Source organism: Carassius gibelio, chromosome B1 (assembly GCF_023724105.1).
Source record: "Carassius gibelio isolate Cgi1373 ecotype wild population from Czech Republic chromosome B1, carGib1.2-hapl.c, whole genome shotgun sequence".
NCBI classification, from domain to species: Eukaryota; Metazoa; Chordata; class Actinopteri; order Cypriniformes; family Cyprinidae; genus Carassius; species Carassius gibelio.
In genome coordinates, this window is record NC_068396.1 from 33509828 (window position 1) to 33530341 (window position 20514).

The 20514-nt window shown below is 36.7% G+C and overlaps 1 protein-coding gene and 1 pseudogene across 1 annotated transcript in view; both read right to left on the reverse strand.

Annotated features, from left to right (window-relative positions):
- The window catches only part of LOC127949414 (NLR family CARD domain-containing protein 3-like), a 52207-nt gene that overhangs the window by 19139 nt on the left and 12554 nt on the right, over nucleotides 1-20514 (reverse strand). The gene's annotated exons all lie outside the window — the stretch shown is intronic.
- On the reverse strand, nucleotides 2289-13550 carry LOC127949415 (NACHT, LRR and PYD domains-containing protein 3-like; annotated as a pseudogene).

The window sequence follows — 20514 nt, forward strand, 5'->3', positions numbered from 1 at the left end:
TTGAAGGTTCAGCACCACATCCTCTTTTACCACTGTTTAAAGAATTAATCTTACACAACAGGTGTGAATGAATTTTGGATAGCTTGAATGGTTTTGTCGTGGTGATTTTTTGAAATAATAGTAAAAAAGGAACCAGTAAATGTCTTTTTATTTTTTTAAAGTGCAGCTTCTAAACACTTCAAAAAAAAATGTACACATAGAAGACAAGTTATTCTGAGTAAATATGCATAGTTTCATGACTATACAACACTATATGGATGATAGAAAATTAAAAAACTATCATACATCTGATGTCACTCAGTCCCACTGTCACTGTGGGTAATGGGTGTGTGTGTGTGTGTGTGTGTGTGTTGTCAGTTCTTCTTGACCTGCTTTTTTCTTCTTCTTTTCTGACCTCATGACCCAGTCAGCATTTTTTGTACAATGGTCAAGTCTTAACTTATCAATTTCTGTATTGCATTTGTGTTTGATATTTCTCATGGGTATTTCATAATTTTCGACCTTACAGTTTGAGTTAAAACTCTATTTTAGCGCATTTCATCTGTAAAAGAAAACATGCCTAATAATTCTGCACACATAAATATAAGAGCCCTATTTAAACGATCTGAAATGCAAGTGTCAAAGCGCGAAGCGCAAGTAACTTTGTGGGCGGGTCTCGGCGCTGTTGCTATTTTCCCGGTGGGATAAATGGCTCTTGCGCCCGGCGCAAATCTAAAATGGGTTGGTCTGAAGTAGCTTCATTATTCATAGGTGTGGTTTGGGCGTAACGTGAAATAAACCAATCAGAGCGTCATCCAACATTCCCTTTAAAAGCAGGTGCGCAAGTTCCATTATGGATTGCTATTATGGCGTATTTACCAGGCGCACGCCAGGAGCGGTTCACAGCCGAGGAGACTGATGTTCTTGTAAGAGCAGTGAAAGACAGAGAAGTTGTGTTGTATGAGGATGGGAGAAACCCACCCAAAATAGCGTCATGATTTCCGTCATCTCATGTGTTAATATTTTTTTAGTGTAACAATTTATGATTTGCAAAAATAACTGTTGCATCTGTGTAGATTACATGAGCAAAGTGTATGCGCGTTGTGCACGCTATACATTATGGTCAAGCATGCGCCCTTAAAACAGCATAATGAACAACGCGTTTGACTTTAGACTAGGTTTTTTCTGGTCAGTGGCGCAATTGTTTAAATGGAACAGCAAAATAGCACCAGGGATTGTTTGCGCCGGAACAAGCCTCCTTTTTTGCGCTGAACCGCCCAGGGAGCGCAAGTTCATTCACTAGTTTAGCGACGTTCTTCTGTGGAGGGAAAAGCGCGCTTTGCGCAGGTGCAAAATAGGAATGACACATGCGTCGGTGTACAAAGTCAATTGCGCTGGGTGCAAGATAGGGCCCAAGGAGTTTTTCTCTTCCAGCTTTCCTGGACTATTGTATAGCACTCATAAATGATTAAATAAAAAATAATGGTAGTTATTAAGATTGATATGGTTTGGAATTGGTAAAATGTACTTGGAAAAAAATCACAATAAAACAATGTTTTCATGTTTAAGTTTGGAATATTAACTGACATGAATGAATGCTATATAAATATTGTTCATGTTAACATAATGTTTATAAATAAAATCTTATTGTACAGTGTTACTAAAGTTATATATATATATATATATATATATATGTATATATATATATATATATATATATATATATATATATATATATATATACATATATTTACATATACATATACATATACATATATATATATATATATATATATATATATTGTTCTGTGAATGTGATTTTAAAGTCTAGATGATTCGGATTAACCCTTTAACTGCCGTATCCTTTAAAACCTCACTGCCAGAGGGATATTGTGAATGCATGTGCCCGCTGGGCACAGTTTACCTGATGCCACGGGGGGGTTATGGCATTGGTGGCTTGAGCCCGCCATCGCTGCTTGCAGCTATATTTTAATGTTATTTTCTGTCATTTCTGAAAGCCCTAAACTCTGTGATAAATGTCTGTTGCGATGTTATATAACTTAGAAATAGTGCAATAATATAATAACTATTATTAATTCATGTTTTGTAGTTATCTAATGGGTCCAATTATTTAATGGGTCTCGCTATATACAGGGTGAGGACCAAATCAAATCTCCAGGTTCTTTTATAAGAACCAGTCTGAAAAAAAAAAATGTATATATATATATATTCAAGAAGTCTATAAAAGTAATTAAATTGATTCAAATAAGAAACTGAACACTGCCTCAAGCTTCTGAACACAAATGAAATAACGTATTGCTCCTTTATTGGTTCAGTAAAAACATTTATTTATGTCATTGATGTGTTTGTGTAAAACTTGAAACTTTAAGGTAAGATGAGACAGAGACTCTAATATATAATTTGGTGTGTGGTAAATATATTTGTTGTTCTTTCCTGTAGATTGCTAAATCTGGCACAGACATACTGAGCAGTTATTATAAAAAACCCCAATCCCAGCATAGAGGGGTTCAGTGAATGTGGTGTTGAATGTGTGTAAGTGTGTGAGTGTGTGGGTGTCAGAGACGCTGTAGAAGGACAGAATGCCGGCCGACACGTCCAGATAGACACCAACTCTGTTAGATTGTGGTAAAGGTACAGGAATATCAATGCTGATTTTATCATACCAGACAGTGTATCTGCCCTTAATGCAGCTCAAACTCCAGGACTTATCATTGAGTCCATAATCACAGTCATCACTTCTTCCTTTCCTGCTGATTCCTTTATACGTTACTGCTATGTCAACCCAGCCGCTCCATTCAGCCTCCCAGTAACAGCGTCCAGTCAGACTCTCTCCACACAGAACCTGCTCGTAGTGCTCAAATCTCTCTGGATGATCAGGATACAGCTGATGATCTTCCACAAGCGTCGCCTTCCTATTGTTTTCAGACAGGATGAGTTTAGTATTTGCTGTGTTTGAATCCAGTGTGAGATCACAGGCATCTGAACACAAGAGAACAGATGAGAACTGTATCATGGAGAGTATTTAAGCGGTTTCTTATACATATGAGTGTTGTGTGAAGACCTACATTTCCGCAGTCCTGGTCTGACCCTGAAATGTTCTCCATGATTCAAACTGGACAAAAATATACACACACCAGACATTTAAAAATTGTCAGAGAAACAGAACCTCACTAACATTACTGTCAATCACATTTCAAATTGATTTAATGATTTATTTATCAATATCTAAAACATCTAACCTCTTAATACTGTAGCTATAAAAGATTTTTTATTAATATTATTTTGTACAACGTACACCAAGCCTGCATTTATTTGATCCTATGTATAGCAAAAACAGTAAAATTTTGAAATATTTTTACTATTTAAAATGTCTGATTTCTATTTGAATATATTTTAAAATGTAATTTATTTTATTTCAAACCCAAATTTTCAGCATCATTACTCCAATCTTCAGTGTTACATGAGTCTTCAGAAATCATTCTAATATGCTGATTTAATGCTCAAAAACATTTATTATTATTATAATTATGTTAATTATGTTATGTATATATTTTTGTCAGGATTATTTGATGAATAGAAAGTTATGAAGAATAGTTATCTGAAATAAAAATATTTTTAACATTATAAATGTCTGTATCATCACTTTTGATCAATTTAAATCATCCTTGCAAAATAAAAGTAGAAATGTCTATAATTTATTTAGCAAAAAAATAATTCAACTTTGATCACAGAAATCAGTTTGCTGCTACTTTTGCTGTATTTTGGATCAAATAAAGGCAGGCTTGGTGAGCAGAAGAGGCTTACTTAAAAAAAAAAACATGAAAAATCTTACTGTTCAAAAAAATTTGACTGATAAACACTTTATAAGATTTTGGTCCTGAAGATTAGCCATAATCTTAACCTGTAAACTCTGTGGGTCAAAAATGATTGAAAATGCTTCTATGCTTTACAAAAGTACATTGCATTTTTCATGTTAGGAAGTAAGTATTGAAAAAAAAATATATATATATATACGCATGCACACACATGTATCATAAACATACTTGAGTATCTGCAGCTGATAGTTTGTATCGTCCAGTTTGTGTTTGAGCAGCTGGACTCCTGATTGTCCTGGGTGATTGTAGCTCAGATCCAGCTCTCTCAGGTGTGAGGGGTTTGAACTCAGAGCTGAAGACAAATAACCACAGCCTTCCTCTGTCACCATACAGCCCGACAACCTACAGAGATATAAATATTATGTTGCATTAGAATTACACATTAACATTTAGGAAGCTTTTATATCTGTCTTTCCATAGAATGTTGAAGTGACATGCAAAATAAGAATAAATAAGATTAGATCTAGCTTGGAGGCGTGAGAAACAAGAAGTCTCTTGTGGCAGAATTGACAAGTGTTTTCAGTCAAGCCATAGTAATCTGGCTACTGTGAGTCTTACATTTCTTACAGATCTCCACACTGAGGTACAGAGATCATGGAGGAGACCTTCAACCTGCATTCATCTCTTCTAATTATGTAAATGTAAGGCTAGGCAAGTTTATTTATATAGCACACTTTGTACACAATGGTAATTCAAAGTGCTTAACATAAAAGAAAGCAAAATATTCATGAAGAAATAAAAAAAAGCAATTTCTAAAATTTGGAAATTATTTAAAAATTGACTTATTTAAAATTAGTTTAAAACAGTTAAAAAAAGAAAATGATTTTTCATAAAATACAGTGAATACGGTACGTAAAATACAGTGCAATCAGTTCGGACATTGCACAGTGCTCATTCAATAAATGCACAGCTAAACAGATGGGTTTTGAGTCTAGATTTAAATGTGACTAGTATTTTAGCACATCCGTATTTTAGCACATCAGTATTTTAGCTGATCTCTTCTGGAAACTGATTCCAGCTGCGGGCGGCATAGTAACAAAGGCGGACCCCCCTTGTTTTGTGTGAACCCCTTGGTATGTAGAGGGTTTGCATGTGTGAGGATAGGTAAGGATGCCTCCTGTTGATGAGATATTCTCTCTGGGTGATTCTTTAAAGGTTCTGACCCTGCCATCTAAACTGTTTCAAAACACTTCATGTTTGAACAACAGGGCAACAGATCAGGCCAGGTTCACTGCCCTCTCCGCCTCTCCCTCTTCTGACAGCCGCACCACTAGGATATGTATTCTATATCTATTTACACTTTGATTTGAAAGAAAACAGTGCATCCTTTGGCGCTGCAGACACAGAAGAGTGTACATTGCCTTGGTAAAACTAAGATTCGTCAAAATGGCACTATGCTGAAGTGGAGTGACACAGAGAAGATCAATTATTGAATAAAGTTATTATTTTTGTTTTATTTGCATTCAAAATATATTGGCGTCACTTCATTACATTATGGTTGAACCACTGATGGCAGATGGACTGTTCTGACAATGCTTTTCATACTTTTCTGAACCTTGATAGTGTAATTTACTTGGCAGTCCATGGGACAGTCACAAGCCTCCCTGTTTTCATCCAAAGTATCTTAAATTGTGTTCCAAAGATGAACAAAGCTTTTACGGGTTTGGAACAGCACAGGGGTAAGTGATTAATGACAAAATTTTCATTTTGGGGTGGAGTATCTGTTAGGATGAAAGAATCTCACATACTTTGATCACCTTAGAAACAGACAATACAAATACACATGGTCATCTTCGAAACACCTCTCAAAATGGAGGTGCAGGAGACTTCCTTCCCTTCTGTCCATTTGTTTCACTTTAAATCTGCTCAAAATTATTACATGAAAATGCCAACACAAGTGAACTAACAGTCATATCTGGTATCATTCGAAATGTCTCAGTGCAACCGGTACAATGGTCTCAATCTTACAAAAGTAGACTAACATATAACACAAATCCTAAGAGTTAAGAAATATTTGCTTACTGTAATGGTAATGCCCTTTCCCAGGGTCTTCCATTTAAATTACCTCTTGTTCCCATTGAGGTGTCTGGAACATGGGTAAATGCAAATTCCAATTGTTTGCACATGCCATTTTGGGGATGTTTTATCTTGGTTTTGTATTTAAAGTGTTGCAGCAAAGGGGTCAGGGTCTTCTGTCAAGTTTAGTCTAGTCACCTTTATTCATAATGCACTTTAAACAAAAAGATTTTGTCAAAGCATCTGAACAGCATTAATTAGGAAATTAATCAGTGAGTAAATAATGTAAAATGACAGTTAAATTTATGGTTCATAATTGAATTCATTGATGTCATTGATCTCAGTTCAGTTTTAATAAGATCTGTGCAATCATTTGCAAACCACTCAACGATATCGCTGTAAATGAAGTGTGCTTTGCCTTCTGTAACCAGAGTAATTGTCCCAACACTTCATACTATGCATTTTTCTAAAAGCCAGGTATCCATCTTACTCTTAGATTCACCTTTGAAAATCGTTTGGATTTGAGACTTTAGTATTTGCAACTTTACATATCTTCTTTTATGCACCTAAAGCTTGTAACATTTTAAAGAGAAAGGAAAAATTTTAGTTTAAATTTATGCAATTTTAATTGCATCATATGACCCCTTTAACTAAGTTGTTACATGGTTGACTGTAGGGGACTAAACAGAACCACTATTTAAATAATGGTAAGCATGGTCGACCTATTATATAGTTAAGTCATAACCTCTGACTAAACTAAACCTCAGGTGCCCGATTATACTATCAATTTAAGTGACGTGACATACAGCCTAGTATGGTGACCCATACTCAGAATTCGTGCTCTACATTTAATCCATCCAAAGTGCACACACAGCAGTAAACACACACCCGGAGCAGTGGGCAGCCATTATTCTGCGGTGCCCAGGGAGCAGTTTGGGGTTCAGTGCCTTGCTCAAGGGCACCTAAGTCAGGTTATTGCCGGCCCGAGACTTGAACCCACAACCTTAGGTTTAGGAGTCATACTCTCTAACCACTAGGCCACGTAGTGTAATTGTAGTGTTTTGACACCTTTCAAACACTGGTCATACTTAGGGCATTTCCTAAACCAAAGAATGCCCCTTCTCAAAGAACCCAGGTTATACTCTTAACGAGACACTTTTATTAAAGAAATTAATTTTTACTTATTTGGTGAGTAAAGGCCATTTTTCATCACTATGTATTAAAAAGCCTGCATCACATGTTGAAAAACAATATGTTTGAACATGAATCACATGAGAAATAGCTAAAATAGAAAATTATTTGCCCCAGTAAAATAGATTCCCACATTTGGGTGCTTGAACTGTGTTCACAAACCTCAGTATCTCTAGCTGACAGTTTGGACTCTTCAGTCCATCGGAGAGCAGCTTCACTCCTGAATCCCGCAGATCATTGTTACTCAGATCCAGCTCTCTCAGGACACAGTTTGAGGATTGTAGCGCTGACGAAACAACATCACAGTCCTGGGCAATGATATTAAAGCCAGCAAGACTGAAAATGAGATAAACACAATTTTCAGTGAAAAGAAAACGGACTCTACTCTTATCTGACTTTTTTATATTCAAATTTCTAAATTTATATAAGTTAAATTACTATGAACCTTATAAATTATAATTCAGAAAGAAATTTATTGGCAAGTGTGTTTACACATGCAAGGATTCGGTCTTGGTCAAAGGATCTTCCAGTGCAGAAGGTACAGACATAGTGCAAATATACATGATAATGTAGACATAGATTTCAGAGAGGATTGTTACTTTGCATAAAAATATTTATTTTTCATTGTAACACTCACAGGGCTTTTCTGCAGTTGAGTACAGCTGGTATCAGTCTTCTTCTCCCCTCATCTGATGTGTTGTATTTCTTGAGGTCCAGCTCATCCACCAGCTCCTCTGACATCTGAAGCATGTAGGAGATTGTTGAGCAGTGAGCAGGAGAGAGTTTCTTCTCTGAGTGTTTGTCTGATTTCACAAATTCCTGAATCTCTCTGGACAGAGTCTGATCTTTCACTTCCAGCAGACAGAGGAACAGATTGATGGATCTTTCAGTGGAGAGTCCATATCCATCTTTGATCTTCTCTTTAATGTACTGTGTGGTTCTCCTGATGCTCTCTGAGCTGTTCTCTGTGTGTGTCAGTAGATCCTGTAAGAGTCTCTGATTGGACTCCAGTGAGATGCCCAGAAGGAACCGCAGGAACAGATCCAGACATCCATTCTCACTGTCAAGAGCTTTTTCTACCCCTCTTTTTTGCAGATTATGCAGAGAATCTAAACATGCTTCTGTATTGATGCTTATGTGGTAGTAAAACACATGGAAAGCAGCAAGAAACTCCTGAACGCTCAGATGAATGAAGCTGTAGACTTTCCTCTGATGAATCACAGGTTCCTCCTTAAAGATCTCAGTGCAAATCCCAGAATACACTGAAGCGTCAGTGACATCTACACCGCTCTCAATCAGGTCCTCCTCATAGAACATCACATTGCCCTTCATCAGCTGTTTGAAAGCCACTTCAGAAAGTTTCACAATCACTTCTCTATTGGACTGCAGGAGTTTCTCTGGATCTCTCTCTTCATACTTCTGGTTCCTCATGTTGATCTGAATCAGCAGGAAGTGGATGTACATTTCAGTCAGAGTTTGAGGGATTTCTGCATTCAGATCTTCTTCCAGGAGCTTCTGAAGCACAGTGGATGATATCCAGCAGAAGACGGGGATGTGGCACATGATGTGGAGGCTTCTTGCTCTTCTGATGTGTGAGATGATTCTGCTGGCTTGATGCTCATCACTGATTCTCTTCCTGAAATATTCCTCCTTCTGAGGCTCAGTGAATCCCTGAATTTCTGTCAGACGGTGGATGTATTTGGAGGGGATCTGATTGGCTGCTGCTGGTCTGGAGGTGATCCAGATAAGAGCAGAGGGAAGCAGCTCTCCTTTCATGAGCTTTGACATCAACCCACCCACTGATAAAGTCTCAGTCATGTCACAAGCTTTCTGAGCGTCTGAAAACATCAGTGTGATTCTGCTTTCATCCAGACCATCAAAGATGAACATAACTTTACACTCCTCATAAATCTGTGAGTCCAGATCTTGAAGTTCAGGATGAAAGTCCAGCAGAAGTCTGTGAAGACTGTACTGATGATCTCGGATCAAGTTCAGCTCTCGAAATGGAAGCACAAACATGAAATCTACATCCTGATTGGCTTTTCCCTCGGCCCAGTCCAGAATGAACTTCTGCACAGAGACGGTTTTTCCGATTCCAGCGATGCCTTTAGTAAGAACAGTCTTGATCTGCTCTTTCTCCTCAGATCCTGCTTCAGCGGAGGCTTTAAATATGTCATTGCAGTAGATTGGAGTGTCTTGTGAGGGTTGTGTTCTGGCTGTTTTCTCCATCTGTAAAACCTCATGTTCTTCATTCACTCCTTCTCTCTCTCCCTCTATGATGTAGAGCTGTGTGTAGATGCTGTTCAGGAGGCTTTCATTCTCCTGGAGTTTCAGTCCCTCACATAATCTCTCATACTTGTTCTTCATGCTGGTTTTGTGCTGGTCTTTGACTCTCTGTAGTTCATCATCTACTGGATTCTGCAGATCTCCAGTCTCCTCCTGAAAGTGAGCAGAACTGGATCCTCTCATGACTTGTTCTGGATCTCTTTCTGTACTGAACATATTCTGATGGTCTGGATTGGTTCCTGTAGAAACTGTGTCAGGTGCTACAGTACAGATCTCTTTTCATAACTCAAAATCTGGACTGAACCTGGATGAGGTTTAAAAATTGAACATTTTAAACATGAAAATATCTTGTTCATTAATAAACAACTGCAATGATTATAATATAATTTATAATAGTATCCTTAGAATTCAGGCCTTAGAAATACAATACAATACATAAATAGCCTTTTAAATAGCTCTTTATTTAAAGCTGCAATCTGTAAATTTTGCCTCTTTGTTGCTATCTCTCTTTGAAAACCTGCAATTGCAGCTGTGTGCAGAATTATCTTCCTTGTGTTGGTTCTGTGGTGGCTCGGCTCCAGCATGGATGAATCTAATGTTTTGAGGAGTATGTGTAATATGCAAGTATAATGTGTAAGTATACTGAAATGTCTGGTCTCTCACTCATTGTCCAGTTCAGTCATGGTTATTAAGCAAGCATCAGTGGTGTCAAAAGTACTGGCATTCATTACTCAAGTAGAAGTATAGATACTAGGGTTTAAAAAGACTTTTGTAGAAGTTGAAGTATCAACTCAAGCTTTTTACTCAAGTAAAAGTGCAAAAGTACTGGTTTAAAAAACTACTTAAAGTATAAAAGTAAAAGTAATGTAAGGGGAAAAAATGCCATTAAGAACAAAAGCTTAGGCCGCACCACAGGGGCCTATTGTGTACTACCCCACCTCCTCAAAAAAACATTTTTTCTAAAGGCCCTAGGCCATAATGACTATAATGTTGTATTAAAATGTTCATGTTGAAAAATTTGGGATGCACTAGGCTTCCTGTTTCAGCCGCATTTATGAAAATACAAAAATGGTGTGCACATCCCAAACATCCAATTAGGACGCAGGTGCAAGACAACTGAATGATATAGACAAATAAAGAAATGAAGTCTTAACACTGAAAACTACTTCTCCAGAGGAATTTAATCAAGCAACGTTTCGACCATCAGGTCTTCATCAGCCGCATATATGCCCATTTAAAATGAACACACTTTAGTACAATGCAAATACATTAAAGGACTAGAGATATGATGACTAGTTGCCAATAAGTATTGTTATGGTGCAAAAAGTCAAACTTCAGAGGCTTGTCATCAATAACCTTTAATGGAATGTAAATGTACATCCAAGCTTAGCTGCAGGAATCTGCGAGGGCAATGGACAAGAACATTGGTGCAGGCTTAGTGACAATTACACTTGTATGGTTGTCTATTTACAGTAAACATTATAGTGCTGTCAAAATGAATGATTAATCCAAGTGATTAATCAAAAACTAAAACTGAAAAAGAAATCATAATCCTGATACTTTCTTGATTGATAGCTTCTTGTATTTGGTGCATACGTCTGCTATGTCCAGTGTTCGGGGGGTAACGAGTTACAAAGTTGGTATAGCCTACTTTTCACAACATTGTCAATCGCATCGTCAATCGAAAACGCTAATTTATTCAAACGTCTCGCTACCAAACTACCTACAGTAGCTTAATTTGTGGAGGACGAAGATAAAGCACTCATTTGGTAAACGAGCCAGTGAGAAATAATAACTTTTAAGTAGGGTCCAGTGCCTTTTCGATACTTTTAAAACGGTACCGGCTCCTAAACGGTGCCTGAACCGATACTTTAAAAAAAATAAAAAAAAAAAAATCTATGGATAACTTTAAAGAACATTACAAATATTTAAAATAAATCCATAGCTTTTCACCTTGGATGCTCTCATTTCCCAAGTTGTGTTTCCCTTAATCTAAAGCTAATAAATGTATTTCACAATCTGGGTCATTATTTAATACAAAACCACACATAATATTTCTACTGTATCTCTGTCAATCACTCTGATATTTAGCTAAGATGAGTGCTGTCTGTCACTGTCTTTAATCAGTTCTGTGAATTACTCTATGGTCATTCTTTATAAAGTAGCAACAAGGTCATTTTTAAAATACAGTACTGTGCAAAAGTCTTATGGAAAAATTAGTATTTTCACCCCAAAAAGGGTTTTAACCCAGTTATTTATATCTTTTGCTGTAGTTTGTCAGTAGGAAATATCAGTTTGCCATTAATTTTAATAATAATCTAGTGTGATTTTGAATGCACAAGCAGGCTGACAATGACAAAATGAATGTTTGGAAATGTAAACTGATATTTTATACTGACATACAGCAAAATATATAAATAACTGGCCGAACACCATTATTTTAAGTGAAAATACTAACGTGTCTAAGACTTTTGCACAGTAGTGAATGTATAAAGTACATATGATTAAATTAAGTATATTTAAATAAGTGTAATTAAAGTATGTGTTCGTTCATATGTGTTAAGGGCTAGATTTTCGCTGGAGGAAACGGCTGTGGTGTGATGAGCGAAAACTTTACAGATGAGAAACCGACTGCTACCTCGTGACCTTTTGTAAACTGTATGTATGACAAAGAACTGCACAGATATGGATATTCTAAAACTCTATCGATAAACACATACCTTGTGTCCTCTGTTTGTTTAAGTGCGCATGCGCTGTTCAGTTCGCGGTCTGCGCCTCTGCGGATTGAAGAGCGCGCTGAAAGACGGTAGGAGACCGGTCTGACGCTGCTTTCATGTGAAATTTAAGCGGACTGACTCTGAGGCGATCGGATACCAGTTCCATGCCCAACCCTACTTTTAAGAAATATATTTTTTGATAAACGAACCCAAAACTGTCTATGTCCTGGCTGGACTATGATGTGATTTGTGTCACGTGCAGGTGCGATGGATCGCGTACAGACCAATAGGGTGTCGGAATGGTATTTGTTTATACTTCTCATCCAACCACAATCAAATTCACTCCATCCGGATGGCGCGATTTATCTGGATAGGTTTTTTTTTAATGATGACAAGCCAGAATGAAAACAAGCCGAAATGAAATAACAGTAACGAAGCTATTTTTAAAATGTAAGGAGTAGAAAGTACAGATACTTGCCTGAAAATGTAAGGAGTAGAAGTAAAAAGTCGGCTGAAAAATAATTACTCAAGTGAAGTATAGATACCCCAAATTTCTACTTAAGTACAGTAACGAAGTATTTGTACTTCGTTACTTGACACCTCTGGCAAGCATGTCTAGTACCTCTACTAAAAAGTGCACACTCAGGTCAAACTAACACGCAAATATGATTAACTCAAGTGTGAAAAATACAACACTTCTCTCAGACCTGACAGGTCAGAAAAAAAGCTACATATATATAACCTAAATAAAAATAAAAAATCACTATAAAATAATTATTCACATGTGTTTCATAAACACATAATTCTTTTTGGATTACAATCCACCATAAAAATTAAATATTTGATTATGCCAGCTTCTGTGAGAAAAGGCTATTAGCGATCTTCAACCTGAAGGAACCTGACATGTGACACTGTAGTAGCCAGGACAACTTCTTTTTTTTTGTTTAAAGACGTGACGTTATGATGTACTAGCTGTACCACTCAAATTATTATTATAAGATAACTGTTGTGAAACAGGCTAAAGTAAGGCGATAGTTTTGGACACTGGCTGGTTATGCACTTGTTCAAATGTTGATTTCAGATCATTTTTAACCAAAAACAAGGTTATAGACTGCAGCTTAAATATTGTATGTCATTTATTAAATTCCATTTAAAACATGATGTGATCATCTAAACATAGTCATCATCTTCGTATTACCTTAATGTGAAAATACAGGTTATTGGGATATTTAATTGAGATATTAATTTCAGACATATGATGAAACTCTATCTAAAGTATAACCATATATCTATACACTAATAAATAAATAAATAAATAAAACCTTGAAACCTACCTTGAAATGTTTTGATCATAAGATGGTCCTCATCTGTAATTGTGTGTAAGATACTTCTGTGTTTTACTGTCAGTTCCAGGCTAATGTTCTGCTCTTCCTGCTTCATCAAAAATCAAACATAAGGCGTGTCATTAAAAAGAACAAATGGCATGTGCAAAAGCACAAAGCTATAAATATCATTGTGCACTAGTTTTTGTCTTCCTCTTTCTAGCCTTGTAACTTCAACATGTGCTGATTTTGTTCCTCTCTTTTTGGTCTGTGGTCCAACAGTGTCTGTCTCACTATTTTCTCCCATGGATTTTTGCTGAGTTCATACTTCTGTAAAACAAATAAGGCTGTAGTGTTTCCTTAAGAACCTCGGTAGAATTTTTAATTCATCGTGAAAATGTTTTTTTTTTTTCTATAGAGTTGACCAATTCCAACTTCAGCTGCAGGTGTAATGGACATCACTGATTCTGTCGGTGCATGAGTGGCTATCCTGAGATAAATAAACATATTATAAAGAAATACATATTTTAAAAAAACAAAAAACAATGTAAAAGTTCTAGCAATTGTGAAGTGTAATTTCAAATGTTCATTTTGTTCATAAATAGATAAATTCTTGTATAATCTCTTATTAAACTCTATGTGCTTGTCTGTCCAAAAGGGGGCGCTAAATGATCAACAGATAATATGATCCCTTTTTTCTTCTTCTTCTTTTTTTCTGATCCAGTTTGATAAAGAGTTCATACAAATGCTTTTGTGTGCCAAAACAGTGTTGCGGCCTCTATCTCCAGCATTAACATTCATGTTGTTTTAAGTTCCTCATTCATATGATTTACAAATTAATTAAATTGCATACTGATAACAGTTAGAGTTTTTATTAGGAAATCTGTATAGTTACAAATTTGGAGTATGGGTTACCTGACTATGCCTTCACAACATGTTATCAAGTCAAGTCACCTTTATTTATATAGCGCTTTAAACTAATCAACAGAACAACGTTAATTAGGAAAACAGTGTGTCAATGATGCAAAATGACTGTTAAAGGCAGTTCATCACTGAATTCAGTGATGACATCATCTCAGTACAGTTTAAATAGTGTCTGTGCATTTATTTACAATCAAGTCAACGATATCCCGAAGTAACCCCAACTAAGCAAGCCACAGGCGACAGCGGCAAGGAACCGAAACTCCATCGGTGACAGAATGGAGAAAAAAACCTTGGGAGAAACCAGGCTCAGTTGGGGGGCCAGTTCTCCTCTGACCAGACGAAACCAGTAGTTCAATTCCAGACTGCAGCAAAGTCAGATTGTGCAGAAGAATCATCTGTTTCCTGTGGTCTTGTCCTGGTGGTTGAATGAGCAAACTGACAGTATAAACTGGCTTGTAGACTGCACATTTAAATATGTCATGAGGGCAGCCACAATGCAGACTGAGACACTGATTCACGTATTGAATAAGCTACTTGATTTGAATTTTTGTGAACTGTTTCATCTCTACACTACCGACAATAGAAAACTAGAAGAAACATAGACTGCACATTTACAATAAGTAGCAATGAAATACATCTGCATGCATTTGTTCTGAAATCAACTGATTTATTTGCATTCCATAAATCACTTTTTTTGGCACTATAGTTCCAGCGCCCTTGTTATGCGTTCATAACATCTCTGACTTCAGTTGTTGAATCATGTTGACCCATACTCAGTGCTCTGTATTTAACCCATCCAAAGTGCACACACACAGCAATGATAGAGAAGGGAGAAGTTGGGGTTCGGTGCCTTGCCCAAGGGCACCTCAGTCATGGTATTGAAGGTGGAGAGAGCACTGTATATTCACTCCCCTTACCATCAATCCCTGAGACTCAAACTCGCAACCTTTGGATTAAAAGCCTGAATCTCTAACCATTAGGCCATGACTTCCCCGATGTTTCTCCTTCTTTTTCTTTTCTTTTTTTTTTTAAAGAAACGCAACATTGAAAGGAATCAATCTGCGCATCTAAAACTTATATAATAAATAAAAGGTGTATGGAGGTGCTGATTAACCACAATGATCTGCATTGTGTGAATAATGTAAAAGCAGAAATTAGACTGAACCTTCATTATTTACAGTTTAGATTTACAGCTGCTTATGGACCAGACAGTAAAACCTGAACTTTCTGACATTTATGTGAATAAACAGGTTTTAATAATGAACAAGAATGTGATGGAGGTAGAGTGTTGTCAAAAATGTGTCTGTTATTACATCTAAAACAGAGAGAGTGAGGAACCAAACACCTTAAATCCAGCATAAAGGGGTTCAGTGAATGTGATGTTGAATGTGTCTAAGTGTGTGTGTGTGTGTGTGTGGGTGTGTGGGTGGGTGTGTGTGCGCGAGTGTGTGTGAGTGTGTGTGAGTGTGAGTGTGTGTGAGTGTGTGTGTGTGTGTGTGTCAGAAACGCTGTAGAAGGACAGAGTGCTGGCTGGCCAGTCCAGATACATACCTGATTTGGTACATTATTTGTAATGTTACTGCTTACATTACTGTGCCAGACAGTAAATCCATTACTATTGCAGAAAAGACTCCAGGATTTGTCATTGTATCCAAACATGCAGAGATGTGTCAGAGAAACTAAAAACACACAAACATAAAGACGAAAACAATCATAAGTAGTTACATTTAAATTTCATTACAATCATAAGAAATTCACATTTAAAATTGCCTAATATATATATATATATATATATATATATATATATATATATATATATATACCCACAAACACAAACACACACAAATGTACTTACAGTGCTCTTCTGGTGTTTTTGATCACTGGCATCAGTCTCATCAGTGCTTTATCAGATCTGTAGTATTTATGCAGTTCAAACTTCTCTTGAGTCTCTTCTGACATCAGTAGCACATACGTACACCAGAGCTGACCACTGAGCAGAGGACAGATTTTGTGCTGAAAGATTTCCTGACCTCAGATACTTCTGGATTTTTCATTTCACTTAGACAGTGGAATAAGTTGATGGTACTCTCTACTGATTTTCAATTCTTTATTTTCATATATATATATATATATATATATATATATATATATATAATCAGCAGTGTCTTTGGTGTTCTCTGTTTTTAGTTCCAGTTCTGGCAGCAGTTCCTTCAGGTCACTCTGATTGGACTCCAGTGAGAGACCCATCAGGAACTGGAGCAAAAGATCCAGGTGTCCATTCTTGCTCTGTAAAGCTTTGCTGACTGCAGCTTTATGAAAGTCAAATAATGTTTTGGAGAGGTTCCATGTCAATTTTTCCATCCATGACTGAATACAACCATTTTTTTCCCCAAATGATTTGTGTTTGAAAAACACATAGAGAGCAGCAAGGAACTCTTGGACACTGAGATGTACAAAACTGTTTACTTCTCTCGCTGAAATAGCTTTTGCTGTCTAAAAGATCTGAGTGCATAACCCAAATAACACTGACCCTTCACTAATATCTATTCCACACTCCTTAAGAACTTCTTTGTAGAAAAATCAGCTGTATTTCCATGCCACTGGAAGTACAGTTCCACATATGTGACTTAAAACATTTGGTGATGTTGCATAACTGCCAAACTATGCAGTGTTCTTAAACACAACATGCATATTTGGTTTTCAGATATTTAAATACACATAAGTACTAGTAAAACAACACATTTAGAGTTTATAAAATACACATATGTCTATGAAAGCAACAATAACAATCCATCAAAATTTTATTTGCAGATGTGTTTTATTCATATCAGATACACATAGTGTAAGTAACAATAAAGTTCAGTCTATTCTTCACCCAGTTCACCGGCCACTTATTTCTTGTACTTGAATATTTTAAATAAAAAAGAAAAATTAAATAAAATTGGTGACCGCTAGAATATTTTAAACTCACCAATAAAAAGGTTAATGGTCTATAGAAGAAAGAAAGACAAGCAGCTCTGGAACAACATGAGGTTGAGTAAATGTTCAGAGCGGTCATTTTTGGGTGGACTATCCCTTTAAAAAATGACCAAATAATGTTAAAAGTATAACAATTAATCCTGTTTTGTCATCATATCGTATCAAGCCCATCCAAAGCCTTTTAAAACTCACACAGAGACACGGTGGAATCAGGACGAACCCCGAATCCAGCATAGAGGGGTTTAGTGAATTTTAATGTGATGATTGTTCGTAAGCGTGTGAATGTGTGTGTGTCAGAGACACTGTAGAAGGACACAACACCGTACGGCACATCCACATACACTCCTACTCTATTAGATGAAGGAGCCGGTATATTAGTCACTTCACTATTGTAACATATGGAATAGCCAGAGCTAGAACACGTCAGTTTCCAAGACTGTGTATTATGGCCAAACATAATCCGATTATTATCTCCTTTACACCTCTTTCCTTTATATGTCACTACTATATCTACCGACGTCCTTCCAGTCCATTCAACCTCCCAGTAAGACCGTCCGGTTAGTCTCTCTCGACATAGAACCTGCGGATGCAAGTCAAATCTCTCCGGATGATCCAGATAAAGCTGTTTCTGTCCTACATGCATCACTTTGCGGTTCCTATCAGACAGAAAGAGGTTCGGATGGGCTGTGTTTGGATCCAGTGTGAGATAACAGGCATCTGAACAGACGCATAAAGAGCATTTATAAGACAAAAGGTTTTGGATAAACACTGAAAATGTGTTTGTGTGTGTATTTAGACTTACACAGTTGTCTTATGGTAGTAGTATCGACATCCCCCCAAAATTTACTGTTGAACAAGCACAGAAATGCATTTATAACTTCTTCTTGAACTTCAGATAACAGTGTAAAGCAAAAACATGGTAACCTATTACTAAGGTGCCACTGGTTGGAGTATTCATTAATTTTCAATATTAATTACCAAAATACAGATGTTAGTTTATGTTAGCTTGGATCTATGAAATAATATTAACCTATACAGCTCTTTATTTAAAAAAAAAAAAAGAATAATAAATGATGTTAATGTGTTATTATAAAAGAACACTAACCTAAGTATACTAAGCACAAAAGTGCTAACCTTTCCTGTAGAAAACTGGCCAAATTCTGACAGTAACTTGCCACTTTCTATAAAAATTAGCACCTTCTCATCAATATATTACTAGCATTGACTGATCATCTTAATTACTCTGTTTTTGTTGTAATAAATGTGTTTTGCAAACCCACAGTTACAACAGCCAGAGAAAAAAGTACTATTAACCCTCTGAGAATTAATATGTTCATATTAAAAATATAAGTTTCCATGGTATCTTTACAGTACAATACTGTAAACTAGACTACAGTAAATAACTACACAATTAACAGTTAATTCCTGGTAATAGTGTTGCCAGTATTTTACCATTAGTTTACGAAGCAAGGTTTTAGTGTAAATGTTTGACCTTCAGTAACTAGCTGGCAACAGTTATTCTAATATATTACTGTAAAAATGCCTGGTAAGGTCTAACAGTGTATGTTCCTACCTTGGGCTCGGTCCAGATGAGGGATACACCACAACTGAATCCATTTTCTTCTCAGTACTGCAATTATTTTGCTCTTGGTCTTTTTGAAATTTAACAGAGACTATTAGACGTTAATACTTCTAAATATGTGCTTGTGCTTACAGTGTTTTCACATTGACAGTGGTGTAATCACTCCAGTTGATGGTTGTTGGACTTAAGACTTTTCCAGTTAACTGAAGAGGATTTACACTTACACTTGATTGCAGATTTAGATCAACAGTGTGAGTGTCTCTGCTCGTTTGAGCAACATTGAGCACTGAAACAGAGACAGAGAGATGCATTCAGAGACTACCATATATCAGTGTCTTAGCACTTGTAATGCTTCTCCTTCATTACCATCCTTATATTCCTTCTCTAACTGTTGAGCCAGTTGGTTCTCGTTCATCTTTCTCAGGATGTCCAGTGTGTTCCTCACGGCTCCTTCTGGTGTAAACCACGCCACCATCTTGTCCACTGTGTTAAAGGCATTTGCTTTCCCCAGATCGGCTACTGAAATGGAGCTATAATTGATTCTTAAGTGCCATTTGTTTTCTGTGTCCAGATCATCCAGAGTCTTCAGAAGAAGCTCTTCAATAGATGGCATCTTCTATCACTGGTGTTTCTGTTCTAGAAAAGAAGAAATATGTTTAAAACAGACACTATAGCCATTTCTTAATTCCTAGAATGGAAAGAACTGATTTGCCGGGCTACCTTGAAAGAACAAACTGGGAATGACGCAATGACTTATGGGCATGCAAGACTGCATCCTTGATTTCAAGAACACATCCGGGCACTTTCATGTGTCCTCTGTACATGTGTTCTTGAGTATTGTAATTTAACTTTGAAAGTTAATGATGACTGGTGCCCACTTAGGGCTGCCAGTGCAGTCAGAATTTATTTTATAATAAGATATTAATATTCCAAGCAAATCTGTTGATCTGTCAGAGGAATAGCAGTGATCGCCAGTTCCATCTGCTGTAAAACTCATACTGTTTGCTGCAGTATGTGCGCAAATAAAAATAAATGCCACCAGTCTTTGTTGTGAAATTCTGTTGGCTCTTGTGTGTCTCGTGACTGATTGCACCATGCTTTGGGAGTATCTTTTTGAATGAGATGTGAGCGTGTTAATGGAGTGGGATCATGTTCAGCGATTAAAACCTTATTTGTTACTATTTTATATTTTACTATCCATAAGACTTTCAGCGCAACACAACTTGTTTGTAATGCTTTTATAATGTTTTTTATGGTCAGTTTTAGCAATAAATACCTGTGACTGTACTTATATTTGCCTGTTGCATGTTTTATATTGTTCAGAAGTGGGTATGTTTAGGGTAGGGGTGGGGTTAGGTGCTCCAAAGAAAGTAAACATTTAGATACAATTATTTATAATTTTTACAAATGCATGTAAACCATTAAATTAAGAAAACAACTGAAAACAATGGAGGACCATGCATGTCAAAAAAGGATGCTAAAGGGGTACCTTGAGCGTCAAAAAGTGACACCAAGGGGCCCTGACCAAGTGCCAGTATGTGGCGAGTTGTGAGTGAGAACGTGTTGTAAAAGCATGTCTGAACTCATTTTGTGCCTGTTAGTAGATCACACAAACCTGACTA